At 40.7% G+C, this 20,341-nt stretch overlaps 1 pseudogene; it reads left to right on the top strand.

Moving 5' to 3' along the window:
- Positions 1-16,743: 16,743 nt before the first annotated feature.
- On the top strand, positions 16,744-17,683 carry LOC103107604 (olfactory receptor 2L2-like; annotated as a pseudogene).
- The last annotated feature ends 2,658 nt before the right edge of the window (positions 17,684-20,341 follow it).

Genomic DNA, 20,341 nt, shown 5'->3' on the forward strand with positions numbered 1-20,341 from the left:
TGGACTATCAAGCTTCTGAGTTAGATCCCTGACAGCACATGTACCAGAATGATGCCTGATTCTTTCTCTTTCTTCATATCTTTTTCACTAATAAATAAATAAAATCTTGAAAAAAGAAAGATGGAGAAAGAGGAAGAAAAGAAAAAGATAAAAGGAAGAGGAAGAGAAAGAAGATGAGGAGGATGAAGAGAAGGAAAAGAAAGAAGAAGGAGGTGAAGGAGGAGGTTGAGGGGGTAAGGAGGAAGAGGAAGAGGAGAAATTTCAGTTCTGGTGCAGTCTGGGAGGTGATGTAGTAGATAATGATTTGAACTTTTAGCAAGAAGGCCAGAATTATCCTTGGCATTGTGTGTACCAGAATGGTGCTCTGATCCTCTCTCCTGCTCTCTCATTAATAAGCCAACCAATCTTCAAACATATAGAAAATTTAGGTAATAGGGCAGATTCATTATAGCCTTCTCTGAGTTCTCCAGACTGCTTTCCACAGGGTAAGGACCAATGTACACTCCTACCATCAGTGTAAAAGTTTTTTTTAACCTCTAGAACCTCCCCAGAATTTGTTGTTGCTATAGTTTTTGATGTCTCCCTTACCCAATTTCAGTCTTTCTCTCTGTCTCTCTGTCTCTCTTTCTCTCTCTCTCTCTCTCTCTCTATATATATATATATATATAGAGAGAGAGAGAGAGAGAGAACGGGAGAGAGGAAGTGCAATAGAGACAACAGTACACTACTCTACCATCCACAGAGTTGTCTTGATACTACTTACTATTCGTGGTGACTCTATATGATGCTGAGAATGAAACCCAAAACTCATGCACAGTAAGGTGTGTGTCTTAATGCTAAACCACCTCTTGGATACATTTCTGTTAGAATATAGAAACTTTTGGGCTGGGCGGTAGCTCAGCAGGTTAAGTACACATGGTGCAAAGCCCAAGGACTGGCGTAAGGATCCCGGTTCGAGCCCCTTGATCCCACTTGTAGGGGGGTCGCTTCAGAAGTGGTGAAACAGGTCTGCAGGTGTTTGTCTTTCCCTCCCTCTCTCTGTATTCTCATCCTCTTTTGATATCTCTCTGTACTATCCAACAACAATGGCAGCAATGACAACAATAAAAATAATAACAACAAGGGCAACAAAAATGGGGGAAAATGGCCTCTAGAAGCAGTGGATTTGTGGTGCAAGCACTGAGCCCCAGCAAAAACCATGGAGGCAAAAAAGAAAAAAAAAGAAATATAAAAAAGAAATATAAAAACTTACAGTAAAATGTATTTAGTAGGACTCAAAATAAATAGCATTTTTTTTTTCTCCAAGGATATGGCAGTATGTGAAAACATCTGAGTATTAATAGTCCTTTCTCTTAGGCTGGCCCAAGGCCACCCTTCATTAGTAGTGGCTCTCTATTGTTCTAGTCTCAAGGGCCATTGCCAATTGAACATAAACAAACTACAAAATATTAGAATTAACCTCTAAATAGAGAAACTTAGAGTCATGGTTGCAGAATTGTCTCCAAGGGTATTTATGAAATGCTAAGCACAGACCTGAAAGGTAAGTGTACACTTTTCTACAGAGGGTACTTGGGGGGAACTTTGTTCAGGTGATATATGGGGAACTGTCCAGAAGTTAGGAAAACAGTGAGCTGATTCTAATTCTTGTTTATATTTATTTATTTTTTGGATAAAGACAGAAATTGAAAGAAGGTGGGAGATAGAAAGGCACCTGCAGCACTGCTTCACTGCTAGTGGAAATTTCCCCTGCAGGTGGGGGTCTGGGTGCTTGAACACAGTTCCTGGCCCACTGTATCAATAATATATGTGCTCCACTGAGAGTGTCACCACCCAGATTTTAGTATTGTTTTCATGGAGATACATGGAAATAGATGTTCTGGGCATAATGCTCTTTCATAAATATAAGTCCACATCCCATTATCTTGAAGACTTTAAAATTATATAAATACTTGAAGATGAAATAAAGATCTAAGCACTAAATTACTGCTTGTAAACTTTTTGAAACATAAAGTTCTACATATGGCTAAAGTATGTTCAATTCTAGGAAGACCTCTGTAATCACAAATGATTTATTTTAGAAGAAAAGTGAATTAAGACCAAATGGATGATGTAATTTATGACCTTCCATGGATTGATGGGAATAAAGTATGACAATACCCTCAAAGCTCTATATCCTTGACATATAGACACCTGAAACATGATAATAGATGACATACTTTGGTTATATAAAGGCATATTCATATAAATTGGACTGTAACTAGAACCACAAATGGCAGAATTTGTACTCATTTATTATTAGTTTACCAAAGAAATTTATAGAAAGGTATCATTTAGTAGGGGAAATTAGAAGATAAAAAGGATTTCTTACATTGGACAGTGAAAAAGAAGGGAATTCTAGGGCTGGGGAAAAGAATACTTTTTAATTACAAAATGTGCTTAGATTCTGTTGCAGAATTTCTCACAGCATGAAAGGTGACAGCAAAGATGAAAAGCTGGTGATGTGGCATTTTTACATGAACCTTCTACTCTACATAGTAGATACATAGAGATGTCCACAGGTTAGGCAACTAATATGATCATCTGCATTCTTATTTTAAATTATCCATTTGTCACTGTAGCTGAATATCAGAAGGAAATGATACTGTAGATCCATCCTGAATTAGATTAGTAGGGGGCTGACTATATTTTATAAGCTGAAGTTAGGGAGAATGCCTAGAACATAAGGTTTGAAGCTCATTTCCCAGATTAATTTAAAAAATGATGTTTGAATTAGTAGAGAGATGATGATCAGTCTGAGAGCTATTAGAATAAGCTTTGGCAAGGTCTCCCTACATGGGAATTCAAGTCAACTGGGGAGCATGCTGGGATCCAGGGAAGCAAGACAACACTTGAAGTCAAGTTGCTTTGCCATTGAATGGAAACTGCTTAACATGGTGCTTATGGCTTTATGGTAATGCTGACTTTTCCTTGCTGTTTCACCTTGTGCACTCTTTAAAGCTTTATTAAAATTGGTATAGTGACAATATCCTGGGCAACATTGGTCTTGTGAGTATTACATGGGACTAGAAAAACAGAAAAACCAAAAAGCACTGGTGCATTCTTTATCATTGTGTTTATCACTGTGTATCCTCAGTAGATTACTGGTGTGAAATGAAGAAGACAAAAATGCAAAATAGAAGGTCAAAGCTACCATTAGCTTAGAGTTATTCATACTTAGGAAAACTGAAATTTTTGTCTCGATATGCCAGGAGCCAGCCCCAGCAGGTTATTCAGGAAAGGGGCAGTTGGCGAGATGAATGAAGTGAGAGACACGTCAGCTGCTTCAAGTGCAGGAGAGAGGCACCTCTGGCCTCTGTCTGCAGAGGTTTATTATTTAAACAGTTTTCACAAGGATACAGATGACATCACGCAAGACTATTTTTATTAACAATAAAAATAACTCCAGACATTATTATCATTATAGACATTATTATCATTATAGGCAAGTTCTCCTTGAGAGTTTCTTTGGTCTTGAGACAGACTGCCCTCCCCTAAGTTTTGACCACCTGTGTGGTCTTGGTATAGCCAAAATAACTTCAAACATTATTCCCTTTATTTTGGCTGTCTGAGTAGGTTAGCATATCTTTTCTGGAGCTCAGCCTAATAGCTTTTCTTCTTATCCCATTCTTGGATCTAACTAAATAACACTTTTCTAATATCTAGCAAACTATCTACTTAAAGAAATCTGCTGTAAAGTAAGCACATACCATGGGGGCTCTCTTGTAGCTAATCTTTGAGTATATGAGAGTTCACTAACTTTTGCCTATGTGAAAATTTATTAACTTTTACCCATTAGTCCTTACATTAGCTATCTAACTACACATCATCTATATTCATCATAGATGCCTTTAAGTGAGGCAGGGGGTTTGTGGGTGAGGATAAACAATAAAGCCTTATATATACGTGAAGACCACAGTCTGTCACTAATGCTATAAGTCACCCATAATTTTGGCCTTTGGTCTGAGCCTAGCTGATTGAGAAGCTGTAGTGATGATAAGTAACTCTTTTTCTGAAAGCCTTTCAATGGGTACAGCAGCTTCTGCTCTTAGGCCATTTTTGGTCTTGTTACACTCACTGCCATAATTGTGGTCACTATGTACAACCTGGGGATCTTTTTCTATTGTCCCCAGGTAATATTTGTGTATTTGCAATATAGCCAATAAGTCCTCAAATTATCAATGTATTAAAAACAAATAGCTTCGGTTTAGTCTAGAACTTCCTGCTCTGCAGTAGGTTCCAGTCTGTTTGGACACTGTCTGGCACCAGATGTGATGCCACCTCCACCATTACACAAAAAGGATGAATAGTTTCAGTTCGGTCCTGATTGCTTGGACTTTGTCTGACAGCAGCTGTGCCGTTGCCTCCACCATCAATATCTCTTTTTCTGTTGGATATCTTGCACAGTATGGAGTATATGGATATATGGATATATATATATATATATATTAGATTCTAACAGCAATACTGACCCAATAGTGACAGTCAAACCATCTCTAGACATTGCTCAGTGTCCTCTGGGGAGAGTATAGATTCAATTTCATTCGTTCCTTCATTTGTTCATTTCTTCGTCTTCCTTCCTTCCTTCCTTCCTTCCTTCCTTCCTTCCTTCCGAAGTAAAGAGAGAATGAAAAAGCACAGGAGGGTTGGTGCAGCAGGTTAAGGCACATGGCGCAAAGTGCAAGGACTGGAGTAAGGATCCTGGTTCCAGCCCCCAGCTCCCCACCTGTGTGTGTGGGGGGTCATTTCACAAGTAGTGAAGCAGGTCTGCAGGTGTCTATCTTTCTTTCCCACTCTTGGTCTCCCTCCTCTTTTGATTTCTCTCTGTCCTATCCAACATCAATGGCAGCAATGGGGGAAAAAAAAAAGAAAGCACAGTACTGAAGTGGAGAGAGCCTGGATCCAACCTGGGTTATGCACATGGCAAAGTGTTGTTTTCGCCGGGTTATGTTGTTTTCGCCGGGCTGGCTTCATGGGTGGGTAACAGACGACCAGGAACTCATGGCTGGGTTGTACGCAGTATCTCTTTATTGATGCAGGACACAGCACAATCTAAGACGAGCTAAGTTAAACTCAAAAGTACAGTACAGTAAAACTCACAATGCTGTCTTTATATATACTTGCCAAGTAAGGTGGAAACAGGATGTGACATAGAGAGGATGGAGAGAAAAGTGACTGGTGAAAATCAGGGTGTGATAAAGAAGGGATCAGTGTGTGACAAGGAGGGGGTGGAGCAGGAGAGAATCCTATCATAGAACCACCAATGCCCTGGAGTGCTTTATGTAAAAGTGATTTATGTAAATAGACCAAAGCTTTGGATCAGTAAAATCCCTATATAGGCATATGATTAAGCAGAAGCCAGGGGGAGATGGCAACTACCCAACATCTCCCCCTTTCTTTTTAACTTTTTGCCATAGTATCAGGAGTGCGGGGCACTTTGTGAGGCAGGGAGACTGATAAGAGGCACACCTTTTTTGGGGTTCTACTGTCCCTCCTTGCTCAACCTCTCCGTGGAGAGAGAGACTAACAGGACTGACACACCCCTCAGGCTCAAGCCCTTCCAAGCTCAACCATATCCTCACAATTCCCCAACATCTTCCTCTTACTTAATGGCCATATATAACTGGGTCAATGTCTGTAAAAGGCTTCATCTCTGTCAGGGGAATAGCAGTGTAGGGGTGAACGGAAACCTGTTGGGAAGAAAGCAGAATGATAGTGTGTAAGTGTCTTCAAAAATAACTAGCACAAGACAGGGAGGGATAAGTAAGAGTAGCAAGAGACAGAGTGAGCCTGATGGGTGGAGGAGTGGGGGCCTGATAAGCCGAGGGGCTAGAGGGGTGATCTGGCATTGCAAAATCCCGAGTCAGCTGGCGGTAAGTTCTATGAACTGCTACAGTCATTCTTCAAGAAGTATAAAAGGAGTATAAAAGGAGTGTCCAGCAAGTTCTATAGAAGCATCAGTCCAATGTCAACGGCCAGAAAATAAATGCCACACGTCTATCTTGATGGAGGAGGACGGCCACCGGAACTTTTCTTCTCTGTAGAGAGTGACCTGGAACCGCCAAAACATGATGGGCGAAACAGAAGCAGGAAGAGCAGACACCGATGGTTGAGAGAAAGGCAGTAGGAAAGTCTTGTCCTTCGGAGTCTGTGAATCAGGTTCTCCAGATCGTGTCAGGTCACATCATGGGTTTCTGGGGATGGCTGTAATTGTGGGTGATGTCAGAGGTCAGGGGTCCAAGATGGATTTCTGGGGATTCTATATGAGCAGATGCTTCTTTATGCGAAGGCTTGTCATAGCTGTAGTCAATTACTTATGAAAAAACTTTGTAACAAATTAGAAGTTTACTACAATTGATAACTCAATGATTATAACTGGTTTAGGTATCTTTATAATTTTGTGTAAAGGTCATCTTACGTGACCTCATGTAGCAGTCTTTATATAGCAAAGTTTTCATACCGAGTTTAAGTTACATATATTGATTCTTGACTATTTTTACATTGGATTTTTAAGCAAACTCAGGTTACTAGAGTTAACACATTTTAGTGACAATTTTTTTTTTTTGGTACATTTACAATATCAGATTGATGCCAAATTTGTTGTGGATTAATTTCCACAAGATAGCTTACAGGACATTTTTGGGGGCCCTCCAAAAATGTCCTGTATAGAGAATCTGTATTTTAACTTAGGAGATGATGAATTGTCACATTGAATATTTAGAGTTTTACCTTAAACACTCAGTTACTTAAATGAATTGATTTTACCTCTTCTCGTAAAAATGTAACTTCGAAGTTACAATTTAACTGTTAAGTTAATGTTTACCAAACTTGAAACACGCATATTAAACATATAGTTTATAACACACAGGAGGAGAAAAACTTGTAAATAAGATATATCATTTCAAATGTGAATTTAGAACTACTGTCATAGTTGAACCATCTTTACTCACACAGTTTAAGACTAAACATTTCATATTGGTATCAAGACTTAAAAAAGAAATCAAAAGGGGGAATGAACAATTTTTGGACTGTTTCTGGACGTCTCCAGAAACCATGGCTGCGTCCAGCTGTTTGATATAAAGTCAGTTAACTTTCAGAGTACTCTGAGCACAATGGGTCATACAAAAATTTTGGTCACTCAATTTTTTTTTTTTCACTCACTCACTCACTCACTCACTCACAAAACACAACTGGCCAGTCATAGCATAAGACATTCATTCGGGGGGGGGGGAGTTCTGTGAATCAGATTTTTTTTTTTTTGATTCTGCCATGCTGTATTATGGATCCTGGGGTGCATCCTGTAGCCAGTCCTCTTGCAGCCAGTCTTCTTGCAGTGTTTCTTGTTCTTCAGGGATATCAGCGCCATCATGTGGGTATTGCCGGACATGGCGGGCAGGAACCCAAACAGGCTTGGAGTAATTTTGTGGAAAAATACATGCGAAACCCCTCCCCATAGTCAACAGGGGGTCAGGTCCTTTCCAAATTTTATCAAGTGGGTCTTTCCATTTGACTTTAATAGCTGGGAGGGTGGGTGGTGTTTGCCCATGAAGAATTATAGGAGGTTGGTCGGAGTTTTTGTAAATATTAAAGAGATTTAATGTAGTTAAGGCTTTTGCCAGCTGGATATTAGGGGGGTAAATTTCCCCTTTTTCTTTATTTAGTTGAGCCTTAAGAGTTTGATGGGCCCTCTCAACAATGCCTTGTCCCTGTGGATTATACGGAATGCCTGTAGTATGAGTAATGTTCCAGAGGGAACAAAAATCTTTAAATTGTTTGCTGGTAAAAGCAGGTCCATTATCCGTTTTAAGTTGAAGAGGTAAGCCCATTACAGCAAAACAGGAGAGCATATGGCTTATAAGCTTTTTTGAGTTTTCTCCAGTCTGAGCTGTAGCCCACATAAACTTAGAGAAGGTATCAATTGAGACGAACACATATTTTTGTTTGCCAAAGTTAGGTATGTGGGTAACATCAATTTGCCAAAGAGCGTTGGCATTTAAACCTCGAGGATTAACCCCCAGAGTCTGAATAGCAGGTGTTTTGATTAGACCTGCACAGGAGGAACATGTAGCAAGAATACGTTTTAACTGTGGCAGAGGAATATCAGGAAATCGAGCTCGAAGACCTTTAAGATTAACATGGGTTAGGGAATGAAAGTCAGCAGGATTAGAGACAGAGGCTAGGAGAATTCCTGTGGAGGCAAGGCGGTCAGCTGCAGCATTCCCTTCGGACAGGGGACCAGGAAGAGGGCTGTGGGAACGTAGGTGCTGAACATACAGTGGATGGGTTCAAGAGCAGAGCATAGAGGCAATTTGAATTAAAAGAGGAGAAAGTGGGTTGTCATCAATTCTTACATAAGATCGAGCAAGCCATGGAAGTAAGTTAACAGTATACACACTGTCAGAAAAAAGGTTGAAGGATTCTGGTACAGCTTTTAATGCAAGGAAAACAGCATAAAGTTCTTTGTACTGAGGGGAATTATCAGGAAGCTCAGTAAAGAGAGGTTTGGGGTATTGCTGGTCTGGATAATATATAAGGGCAGCAGCTCCCTTTTTTCCACCATCTGTGAACACTGTAGGAGCAGAGGGGATGGGATCTCGAGAGAAAAGTTTAGGTACTAGTAGAGGCAACAGAGGTAAAGAAGCTATCAAATTATTAGAGGGAAAATGATTATCTAATTGTCCTGGAAAACCCATTAAACTTATGGCAAAACGAGAATGGTGGCGTATGAGCCATTCTGTATCAGTGAGAGAAAAGGGAAGAATGATTGAATCTGGTTCCCTTCCTAAGACCTGAACCAATCTGTTTCTTCCTTGGCGAACCATAAATGCTAAGGCATCAATCTCGGTAAGGAGTCTTGGAGTTCCGCCTACTGGCGTATGAAGCCATTCGAGAATGCCATGTTTCTGCCACAATGCCCCCACTACCGTGGGGGTGGAGTTAAAGATTAGAAGATTTACTGGAGAGGAGGGGGAGAATCGAACGAGGTGCATGTCCTGGAGAGCCTGGTTAACTTTTTCCAGAGCCAAGGATGCTTCGGGGGTTAACATACGCTTTGAGGAGGGCTGTTTGTTTCCTTTTAACAGATCGAACAGTGGTTGCAGGCAGCTCGTAGGCAGATAAAGATACTGCCTAAGCCAATTCAAATTTCCAAGAAAACTTTGTAAAGAAGCAAGAGTGAGATTAGAAGGAAAAGTAACACAAGGTTTTAAAGGACGAATCTGCGTTAGGGAAATCTCTGAGCCTAAGAAAGATATTGGAGGGATTAGCTGTATCTTCTCAGGAGCTACATTAAGTCCACTTCTCTTTAAGGCAGGGATTAGAAAATCACGTAGGGCGGAGAGATCTGTGTCTAATTTTCCCCATATTAACACGTCATCCATATAATGAAAAACCTTAAGGCCCTTATGAATATATGGGAAAAGGGCAGATTTAACAACCTCTTGACAAATAGTAGGACTATTAGCCATGCCCTGGGGCAGTACCACCCATTCAAATCTATCGGCAGGGCTGGCATTATTAATAGAAGGAACAGAGAAATCAAAACGTTTACAATCTTGTGGGTGTAAGGGAATAGAGAAAAAACAATCCTGTATATCAATAGCTATGATTGGAATTCCTGTGGGAATTGCGGAAGCAAGAGGCAAACCCCTTTGGGGGGAGCCCCAAACCTGCATGGTTTTATTAACTGCACGAAGATCTTGGAGGAGGCGCCATTTTCCTGAGCGCTTTTTAATTACAAAGACTGGAGTATTCCTTGGGCTCCGAGAATGACGAATGTGTCCCAAAGATAACTGCTCTTGGACGAGTTTTTTTAAAATTTCTAGCTTCTCCCTAGGCAAAGGCCACTGTTCCATCCAGACAGGCTCATTAGAAAGCCAATCTAAGCGGGGAGTTCTGTTACGAACAGTGGCAGTTAGTATTGGGGGTGCTGGTTGGGTCTAGCAGTCTCACAGGAGTGAGTGTGGTGTCCTGCAGAGGTGTCTGAGGATATCACTACATCTAAAGATTCCAGCAAGTCTCTTCCCAATAAATTGGTGCTTATATCAGCTATTAAAGGCTGAAAGCATCCGGTAGTCCCTTCTGGATCTTCCCACACAAGGGAATCTCGTGTGCGGAATGCCTTAGTCAATCCTCCAACACCATGTAAGCGTGGTCCTGGGAGGAGTTCCCAACTCTGGGGAACCTCTGCTTGTCTTAATATTGTCTTATCTGCTCCCGTGTCAATCAAACATTTAAAAGGAATATTACCAATCTTTACTGTCATAGTTGGGTGACCCCTTTCTAAAACAGGGGTGGTCCATAAAATCTCAGGCTCTGAATTCGAGCTGTTTTCTTGCTCCAGCCGGTTATTTCTATGCTGGAAGTTCCCACATACCGCGGGTTCCTCCTTCTGCTCACCCTCTGTTATTGTTACTTGGCGTGGTGGGTGTAGCGATGGATTGGGTCCCAAGCTGGGCTTCTGTTTGTGGAAGAAGGGCACAGCACCAAGCGGGCGACCTGCTTCCTTCCCTCTTGGGGGCGGGGCTAAGGGAAGCCCCATACCTAGTTTAAATCCCTGTTTACATTTGGCAGAGGCGTGCCGTTCCTATGGAACCTTGACCAACAATCTCTCCTCCAGTGAAATCCTTTCTGGCATCTGGGACAAGGCATTCGTGGTCTCTGATTCCCTGTCTGGAGGCAGGGTTGCCCTGATTGGAGGTGGGGTCGCCCTGACTGGAGGTGGGGTCGCCCTGACTGGAGGCGGGGTCACGGTCTATTTTCTGGACATTGGTTACGCCAATGCCCTTGGCGACCGCACTGAAAGCAAGCTCCTTTTTGCTTATGTAAGGTAGCTGCATAGGCCTGTAACATAGGTCCTTGAAAAGAGCTTGATCTGAGATCCTGTGTAGCTAGAATCCAAGTATCTGGGTGTTCGTTTTTAAGAGTGATACAGGCCTGTTGAAAATGCGGAAGCATTCCATCCCAGACTATGGATCGCAGAAGGAGAAAACGAGCGCCAGGATTATAAATCTTCCTTTCCAAACTCGACTGGACCCTGGCAATGAATTTAGTGAGGGATTCATCAGGTTCTTGTTGCAGGGAGAGAATGGGGGCTGAGGCTGCTCCCATGGGTGGTGTTAATCGCTCCCATGCTTTTAATGCACACAGGCGTACTTGATCAAAATACCCCGCTGGAAACTTGGCTTCCGCCTGTTGAATCCCTGTTTCTAATTGGCCTGTTCCAAACAATGCATCAAAATTACCCTCTGGCTGATTTTGAATATTTTTCCGCGATTGTTGTAAACATTCGTCACGAAAGAATGCCTCCCATTGCAGGAAGAGGGGGCCTGGGAGCGTAGCACGAGTCACATCTCTCCAATCTTGAGGGGTATTAAGGTTCTGAAGCAGGCCTTGTAAAATGGACCTGGTCCATGGGGCATGAACACCGTCATCTTTGATAGCCTGGCGTAGTTTCTTCAGGTCTGTGGCGGAATATGGATACCAGGCCTGAGGTTTTTGTCTATTGGGGCAACATTGACCGGAAATGTGTGGACTTGCTCTGATAAGTGTGTAGCGGTAGGAGGTGTCATCGAAGTGGAAGCTTCTGGACAAGTGGCCAAAGAAGTGGTTTTGGAGGCTACAGGAGAATTCGGACATGTGTCTATCAAAACAGGGTGGGGTGAAGAAGCAGCCGTGGAGGCAGCAGGAGGTTCCGGACACGTTTCTGCCAAAATGGGGGTGGCCGAAGAAGTGGCTGTGGAGTCCAAAGGAGAATTCGGACACGTGTCTGCCAAAATAGGGGCCTCAGGGCAAGATGCCAAAATAGGGGCCTCAGGGCAAGATGCAGAGGAATTAGGGTGGGTCAAGATCACGACAGGCCTTTGCTTCTTCTTGTTTTTAAGGTGCTGGTTAAGTTCTATGATTACTTCCTTTATCTCTTTGACCTCAGCCTCTAGGTCCTTAAGCCTTTTGAGAGGTTGACCTATATATCCCTTAAAAGCTGCTATGATGATCAACAGGATATAAGGTGAAGCCCCGAGAAAAATGTCCCAGATATATAAAAATTGTATACTGGAAAAAGAATGCAGGATTTGGAAAAGATTTTCCATGGTGGAAAGATCTCCGGAAAACAATAAGAAAGAAAAAAAGTCACAGTGCCTTAACACAATATTGCAGATACCCAAAAGGTGTGTACTTAGCTAAGATGTCTTCTTGTAAATCTGCTGCTTACAGGTCCCTGTTCCGGGCGCCAGATGCCGGGATAGCCTGAGGGTACTTCTTCCCAAGCTAGTGCTCTCTGGGTTGGAGAGAACTCAACTGGAGCTGATCTAGGCTGCTGTGTGGGAGAGGGATCAGGAACTCGTGCTGCACCAACTTCCGCAGGAGATACACTCTGGAACTCTCGGAGCCGGAAAGCAATTTCCAAGTGTCTTTAATCAGAAGAGCAGCTGTTTTTATACTCTCCAAGTAGGGTGGAAACAGGATGTGACATAGAGAGGATGGAGAGAAAAGTGACTGGTGAAAATCAGGGTGTGATAAAGAAGGGATCAGTGGGTGACAAGGAGGGGGTGGAGCAGGAGAGAATCCTATCATAGAACCACCAATGCCCTGGAGTGCTTTATGTAAAAGTGATTTATGTAAATAGACCAAAGCTTTGGATCAGTAAAATCCCTATATAGGCATATGGTTAAGCAGAAGCCAGGGGGAGATGGCAACTACCCAACAGCAAAGCAGAACACTATCCAAGTGAGCTATTTCACTGACCCTGGGGCTGTCTCATTCTCTCTCAGTTAACAACTACTGAGCTTATTGATAACTTCTATGTCATATGTACTAAGCATACTCTATTAAATTAAATTTTATTTTGTTATTTATTATTATTATTTAGATAGAGATAGATGCAGGGAGAGAGAGAAAAAGAGAGAGAGAGAGAGAGGAGAGAGAGAGAAATAAATAGAGTACAACATTGAAGTTTCCTTCAACGCAGTGGGTGTTGGGCTCAAACCTGAGTCGCACACATAGCGAAGTAGACTATCCAAGTACGCTATTTTCCAGTGCTATTTAATAAAAAAAAATCTATTCATTAATGAGGGAAGAGAGAATCAAAGTATCTCTCTGGCACATATGATGCAAGGGATTGAACTCTAAACTTAATGCTTATGAGTACAGTGCTTTTTCTACTTAATCCACCTCCTGAATTAGGTTGACTTTATTACTATCTATTGTCTATCACCCATCTCTCTACATTATTTTTTGCAGTTTAAAAAATTTTTTAAATTTTATTTTTCTGGCCTTCCTGATTTCTGTTTCTTTTTTTTTTAAAAAAATTTTATTGGGGGTTAATGGTTTACAGTTGACAGTAAAATATAATAGTTTGTTCATGCATAACACTTCCCAGTTTTCCACATAGCAATTCAACCCCTACTAGGTCCTCCTCTGCCATCCTGTTCAAGGACCTGAACCCTCCCCACACAACTTCAGAGTCTTTTACTTTGAGTTTTCTATGTTCCTGCCTTTGCTTCCTTTCTAAGTCATACTTACACATATTACTACTTCTGAGTGTCCTACCTTTCCCCCCTTTTTCTCTCTGACAATGGAAATAGTGTCTAGCTTTCTCTGGTATTTTTCAGATTCACTCTCATTTCTGTAATGGCACAAAGCCAAAATTTATGGTAAAAAATGCTTCGGGGTGAAAAATGAACTGGAGTTCAGAGTCCCCTGGTCATTTTTCCCTATTCGTCACCCCTCTTGGGTATATGGATCAATGTTGTTTTTGGGTGCAGAAGGTGGGGGTTCTCTCTTCTGTAATAACCTTTGCTTGACATAGACATTGGCAGGTCTATCAATACCTCCAGCCTGTTAAATAGGATATTTAAATGTTCAAATTGTTGAATGAGTAAACAATATTAAAATATTAAGTTTCCTTTGTTTCAGCTATATTCTAGATGGTTGAATTAAGCTTTGGAGGATTCCATTAAGATTTGTAGGATTCCATGTGTGGAGGAGTAATTAGACATTATGGTGGGGGTGTTTGATATCCAAATGTGTATTATTGCTGGTTAGACTTCTGGAGGAATTTTTGAAAACATCAATGATTTCACTGGAAACTTACCTTTTATCTCTTTAATGATTTCACTTATCACAATCACTTCCAGTTCCAACCATTTTGTTCCAAATGATACTGTCAATTTTATAAATTGCTGAGCAGTATTTCATTAAATATATATATTCTGTAACTTTTTTTTCCTCCAGAGTTATTACTGGGGCTCAGTGCCTGCACTACGAAACCACTGCTCCTGGAGGCTGTTCTCTCCATTTTGTTGCCCTGTTGCTGTTGTTGTTGGATAGGACAGAGAGAAATGGAGAGAGGAGGGGAAAACAGAGAGGTTGAGAGAAAGATAGATATCTGTAGACCTGCTTCACCGCTTGTGAAGTGAGCCCCCTGCAGGTACGGAGGGAGCCAGGGGCTCAAACTGGGATCCTTGAGCTTCACAGTCATGTGCACTTAACCTGCAGCGCTACCACCTGGACCCCTCCTGTAGCTTCTTTATCTAGTCATCCTTTGATGGAGATTTAGGCTCATTTTATATTTTGACTATTGTTCATAGTGTAGCTATGAGCATGGGGATGCCATGCATCTTTGAGAATTATTATTTATTTGCTCTTTGGTTATGCCTAGGAGTGGCATATTTTTGTTAATTGTCAGAGTAAGAGTGGTGGTAGGGCACACGACTTCAGTGGTGACTGTAGTGTTGTACATATGCATATGTAAGTGTGAATCTATAATCCTGAAATCATATAGTTTTGTAAAGCAATGTTATATGAACAGTACTAAAAAGTTAAAAGGAATATTAACTATTGCTATAGGAGGTTAATTTCTAGTGAGGATCATTCCTGGTCTCAATAGTTACTTTAGAAGAGAAAGAAGGAATAATTTTGAAATAGCTTTTTACTTGGGGTTTGAGTTCTGAATAACAAATTGAAAGATGTCAGTTAATACCTAATGGTATGTCAGTATTATATTTCTTTCTAATTTTCTACCTCTTATTTCTGATTCTCCCTTTTCATTTACCTATACTGTATATTGTTTATTGAACTTTGAACTAAGACCAAATGTATAATGCTTGCTAGGCTTCTGGCATTTGTCTTTATAAAAAATCATTTATGTTTTATGGAATATTTAAATAATTTTCACATGCACTTCATTTGTGGATTTAATATTTTTGGGTTTCTAAGCATTCTACTTTTTAGAAAGAGGGATAGAGAATTGGAAAGCTATCAGGAGAGGGGATGGGATATGGAGACTGGGTGGTGGGAACTGTGTGGAGTTGTACCCCTCCTATCCTACGGTTTTGTTAATGTCTCCTTTCTTAAATAAATAATAAAAAAGAAAACAATTTTCTGTTTATAATGCCTCAGCTTTTGTCACATGTATACTTTATTATCTTTTTAAATTATGACTTACTCAAAAGGAATTTTTGGCTCTAGATTCTATTAATATATGAATTATAGGGTAATCAGTCCGTTCAAGTTTCCCCAGCTCTCCTAGGAGGAAAATTAAGAATACAGTGTTCTAAGAACCTCTTTATTTTAGGCAAACCAGATTTTATATGGGAAGGCAAATGAGTGGGAAGGTTGAATATGATAATAATTGAAGATTTTAAGAATCAATATTTGATATGCAACAAAAATAACCATTTTTTGAGATGCTTCAGTGGGCTTATTCAGCAATGCTGGTAAAGATATACATTAAGGAAAAAAAAACTCTGGGTTTTTAACATGAGAAAGAAACTACAGCTTTGTACATAATTTATTAAAGGTAAGTCAAAACTATAATCCCTAATGTAAAAAACATCTTTATTATATGACTAAATTCACCCATATAATGATGCAACTACTACTACATATTGCGTATCAGTTGAACTGATATTAAATTCGATTTGAGCCTGGTAACAGAACTTCATTAGAATATCTTACATTTTGTATGTGAATATGAGGTCTAGACATTTATGATTGTTGTTTTCGACGGGTTATGTTGTTTTCGCCGGACTGGCTTCACGGGCGGGTAACAGACGACCAGGGACTCATGGTTGAGCTGTATGCAGTATCTCTTTATTCATGCAGGACGCAGCACAATCTAAGACGAGCTAAGTTAAACTCAAAGTACAGTACCGTAAAACTCACAATGCTGTCTTTTTATATACTTGCCAAGTAAGGTGGAAACAGGATGTGACATAAAGAGGGTGGAGAGAAAAGTGACTGGTGAAAATCAGAGTGTGACAAAGAGGGGGCAGATTAGGTGAGAATCCTATCACTGAACCACAAATGCCCTGGAGGGAGGGTGGAACTTGTTAACAGTGGTTATGTAAATAGAATGAAGTGGTTATGTAAATAGAATAGTGTTAAGCAGGGGGGATTTAAACCAAATGAAACAGAAGGGGTCTCATGCATACCAACATATGATAGCATGTTAAAGAGAGTATAGGTATTTTCCTTTTCTTATTTCATGGATCAAAATATTTTGAATGCAAACACTACATAATTTGTGTGTTTGGATAATACAATAGGCTTCCTTTTTCAAAAGAAGAAACCTTGATTGATCATTTAAAGAACTGGGTTATTCCCTGAAAAATTCACAGCTAGATGAAAATTAGAAAGCAAGAAAACAATTCATAGTTTATTTAATATTCATATTTTTATCTCTTTAGTAAAACAAATGAATAATCAATGGAAGTCTATAACCAAACATTAACTGATTTCATCTTACTGGGTTTGTTCCCACAAACAAGCATTGGCCTGTTCGTCTTCATTCTTGCTGCCATCATTTTCATAATGGCTCTGCTTGGCAACCTGTGCATGATCCTCGTCATCTATCTGGACACTCATCTCCACACACCTATGTATTTTCTGCTGAGTCAGCTTTCCCTCATGGACCTGAACTATATCTCTACAATTGTGCCTAAAATGGCTTATGATTATCTGTTTGGAAACAAGTCTATTTCCTTTATTGGATGTGGGGTTCAGAGTTTCTTCTTCTTGACTTTAGCAGTTGCAGAAGCACTTCTGCTGACATCCATGGCCTCTGATCGTTATGTGGCTATTTGCTTTCCTCTCCACTATCCCATTCGGATGAGCAAAAAAGTGTGTTTACTGATGATTATAGGATCTTGGATGATGGGGTCTATCAAATCCTGTGCACACACTGTGTATGCCCTCCACATCCCTTATTGCCGATCCAGGTCCATTAACCATTTCTGCTGTGATGTCCCAGCCATGTTGACTCTGGCTTGTATGGACACCTGGGTCTATTGAGTACACAGTGTTTGTGAGCACCACTCTCTTTCTTGTGCTTCCTTTCATTCTTATTGCATGTTCATATGGCTGTGTTCTCCTAACTGTCTACCGCATGCCCTCAACAGAAGGGAGGAAAAAAGCCTATTCTATGTGCAGTACTCACTTCACTATGGTGAGTTTCTTTTCTGCACCCTTTGCTTACACTTACCTGAGACCAAGATCCTTCAGATCTCCAACAGAGGACAAAGCTCTGGCTGTCTTCTACACTATTCTGACCCCAATGCTCAACCTTATCATCTACAGCCTGAGAAACAAAGAGGTGATTGGGGCTGTGAAAAGAGTAATTCAGAGAATCCGAAGTGTGAAAATGTAGGCAAACGTGTTATCGGCACTGGGACATCATATAGTTGAATCTAATACTATATTGTTAATAAAATATAATTCCAGGGTAGCTTGAAGGCAGAGATTGAAGGAAAATATTAAAATTTATGTTGCATTAAAATAATTGAGAGTTAAGAAAGTGGACATATATACTCAGCCCTTGTTTTTGTTCTCTATGTAGTAATATTCTTTTCAAAACATTTGAAGGTATATGCTTTTATCTCACTTATAGGTCTTAAGATTTTACTAGCATGTAGAGATCAAAATGATCAGATGTATATTTAACAAATACAGGTTGCTTTGTTTTTGTCCTTTCAAATCTGTGTGGATTCTGTTTGTTTATCTGAAATAAGAGTTTTGAGAGTGAATATTATTACATTATTCCCATTCTTTTTTGAATAATTAAATATTATTATTAATAAAAATGAAATATTCAGTTTAATGTTATATAGCACTCTAGTTCTAATATACTTAATATATCTTCCCTGTGGCTCAAAATCCTAAGGAAGAATAAATATTCCACATAAGTGAAACAACTAATAATTACTTTCACTTCCATAACTTATGTTAAGGAGTTTCCATACTGTTTTTGATAGAGGTTGTATAAATATCTACTGACATTAATAGTATATCTGAATTCCTTTTCTCTTGATTTAGCTTTACTATAGTTTACTCTTATAACTGGAGCATACTGGTTACTTCATTTCCCATATTTTAAGTGAAGTGATAAATACAGAGTTTAAACAGAGTTCTGTTGCTATGCTTCACATTGGTTTGGTCTCACCACCCTGCCTCCGAGAGATTGTGGTTTAGTCTTTGCCTTTTTGTGCACTTCTCCCTTCTCCCCGCCCCCTACCCTATGTACTTCCGGAGTCCCGCTCTGCCGCCGGAGGAGACAGATGGGAGAGCACATGTTTGCCTGCTCATGAATAAAGATTAAACTGCGTTCTCAGCTCAGCCAGCTGTGTGTCTCTGGCCGTCTCTGTTACCCACCCGTGAAGCCAGCCCAGTGAAAACAACATATGGCGCCCACGTGGAACCTGACCTGTGCATCTCTCAGATAATTGAAGACTTTGGCTATCTATCTACAATGGCCTTCTTTTCTGCTTGTGAAGAGGTTTCCAAAGGCCTCTGCCCTTTCTTCACGAGACTGTTTCTGTGTTTTTGGAACATTTCTCTCTGGCTTCTGCCTGCCACCCGCCCACAGGAGTGGTGCTTGGCGCGGGGTGTTGGGTGCGGGCTCCCTCCACGCTGCTCGGCCTCAGGGAGCAGGGCAGCAGACATGGCAGGCAGGGCTGCAGCCTATCCTGGATGCCACCCCGGCACCTCGGCCTGCACCTTCTGCACGGCCGGCCCGCCCGCCCTTTTGCTATGAAGTCTGAACAGATCCTGGACCACCTGGAGACCGCGGGAAACTGGGCCCACTGGCCGAGATCCCCAACTCTGCTGGTTGGGAGTTGGGCGGTAGAGCAGCGGGTTAAGCGCAGGTGGTGCCAAACGCAAGGACCAGCGAGCCCCGGCTCCCCACCTGCAGGGGAGTCGCTTCACAGGTGGTGAAGCAGGTCTGCAGGTGTCTGTCTTTCTCTCCTCTTCTTTCTGTTCTATCCAACAATAACATTGATAATAACTACAACAATAAAACAACAAGGGCAACAAAAGGGAATAAATAAGTAAATATATAAAAAAAATAAGCCATAAGAAGCCACCACTGGACAACGCACTCCCCGAACGGCTAAGACAGTATAGATCTAAACTCGTGTTTAAAATGACATGTCTTCGTAACAAAAGTTTTCCTCCTTGTGTATTGAAGACCATGTTTACGTGTGTGTTTAAAGTTTGGTAAACATTAACTTTAAGGTTAAAAATGTAACTTTAAGGCTATATTCTTACCAGACAGAGTTAAATGAAAAAGGTTTTCAACATAGTTCTCATAAAGGTAAAATTAACTTACATTTAATGTCTGAGTTAAAAATTAGTTAAAAATCAATATATTTTAACTAAGTTAGTCTTAAAAAAACAAAAAACAAAAAACCTGTGCACACATAGGGTGTGTCTCCATCTTTAATGGGTGTAACAAAAGGTTAAATAGACTTGTTGATATGTAAAACTCTCGAATCCTTCTCAATTAGAAATGGTAGATTGCACAATGGTTATGTTAATTATTCTCATGCCTTAGATTTTTTTTTCCCATGGTTCTTCTGTTTACCTTTCCACATTTTATTGTTTAAACTTTAAACAACCTTAAAATCATACTAAAAAGACTTCCAATTGTAAGAGAGTTATCAGTTGTGGTAAACTTCTAACCTGCTACAAGTTTTGTTTCATAAGTAAGTGAATTGCAGCTGTCAAGTTCTCTACAGAAAAGCAGAATTCCAACAGCTGACCTTCCTCATACAAAGTACCAACCTCTGGCATTCTTCAGTGGACATCTGTTTTGGACTGACACTTCTATCGGACTCACTGGTACACCTCCTGGACACTTTACACGACTCTACAGCAGCTTCCCTTTATGCTGCTGGGTTTCTCAAAGACTGCAGCCAGCTGCCTTGGGACTCTAGGCCATACCCTCACCCCATGCTAGGTAATTCCCACAGAGACAGAAAAATGCCCGTAGAGGCAAGTAATGCCCCCCAGAGGCAAAAGAAGCCCC

This window comes from Erinaceus europaeus, chromosome 2, assembly GCF_950295315.1.
Source record: "Erinaceus europaeus chromosome 2, mEriEur2.1, whole genome shotgun sequence".
In the NCBI taxonomy this organism is placed as follows: domain Eukaryota; kingdom Metazoa; phylum Chordata; class Mammalia; order Eulipotyphla; family Erinaceidae; genus Erinaceus; species Erinaceus europaeus.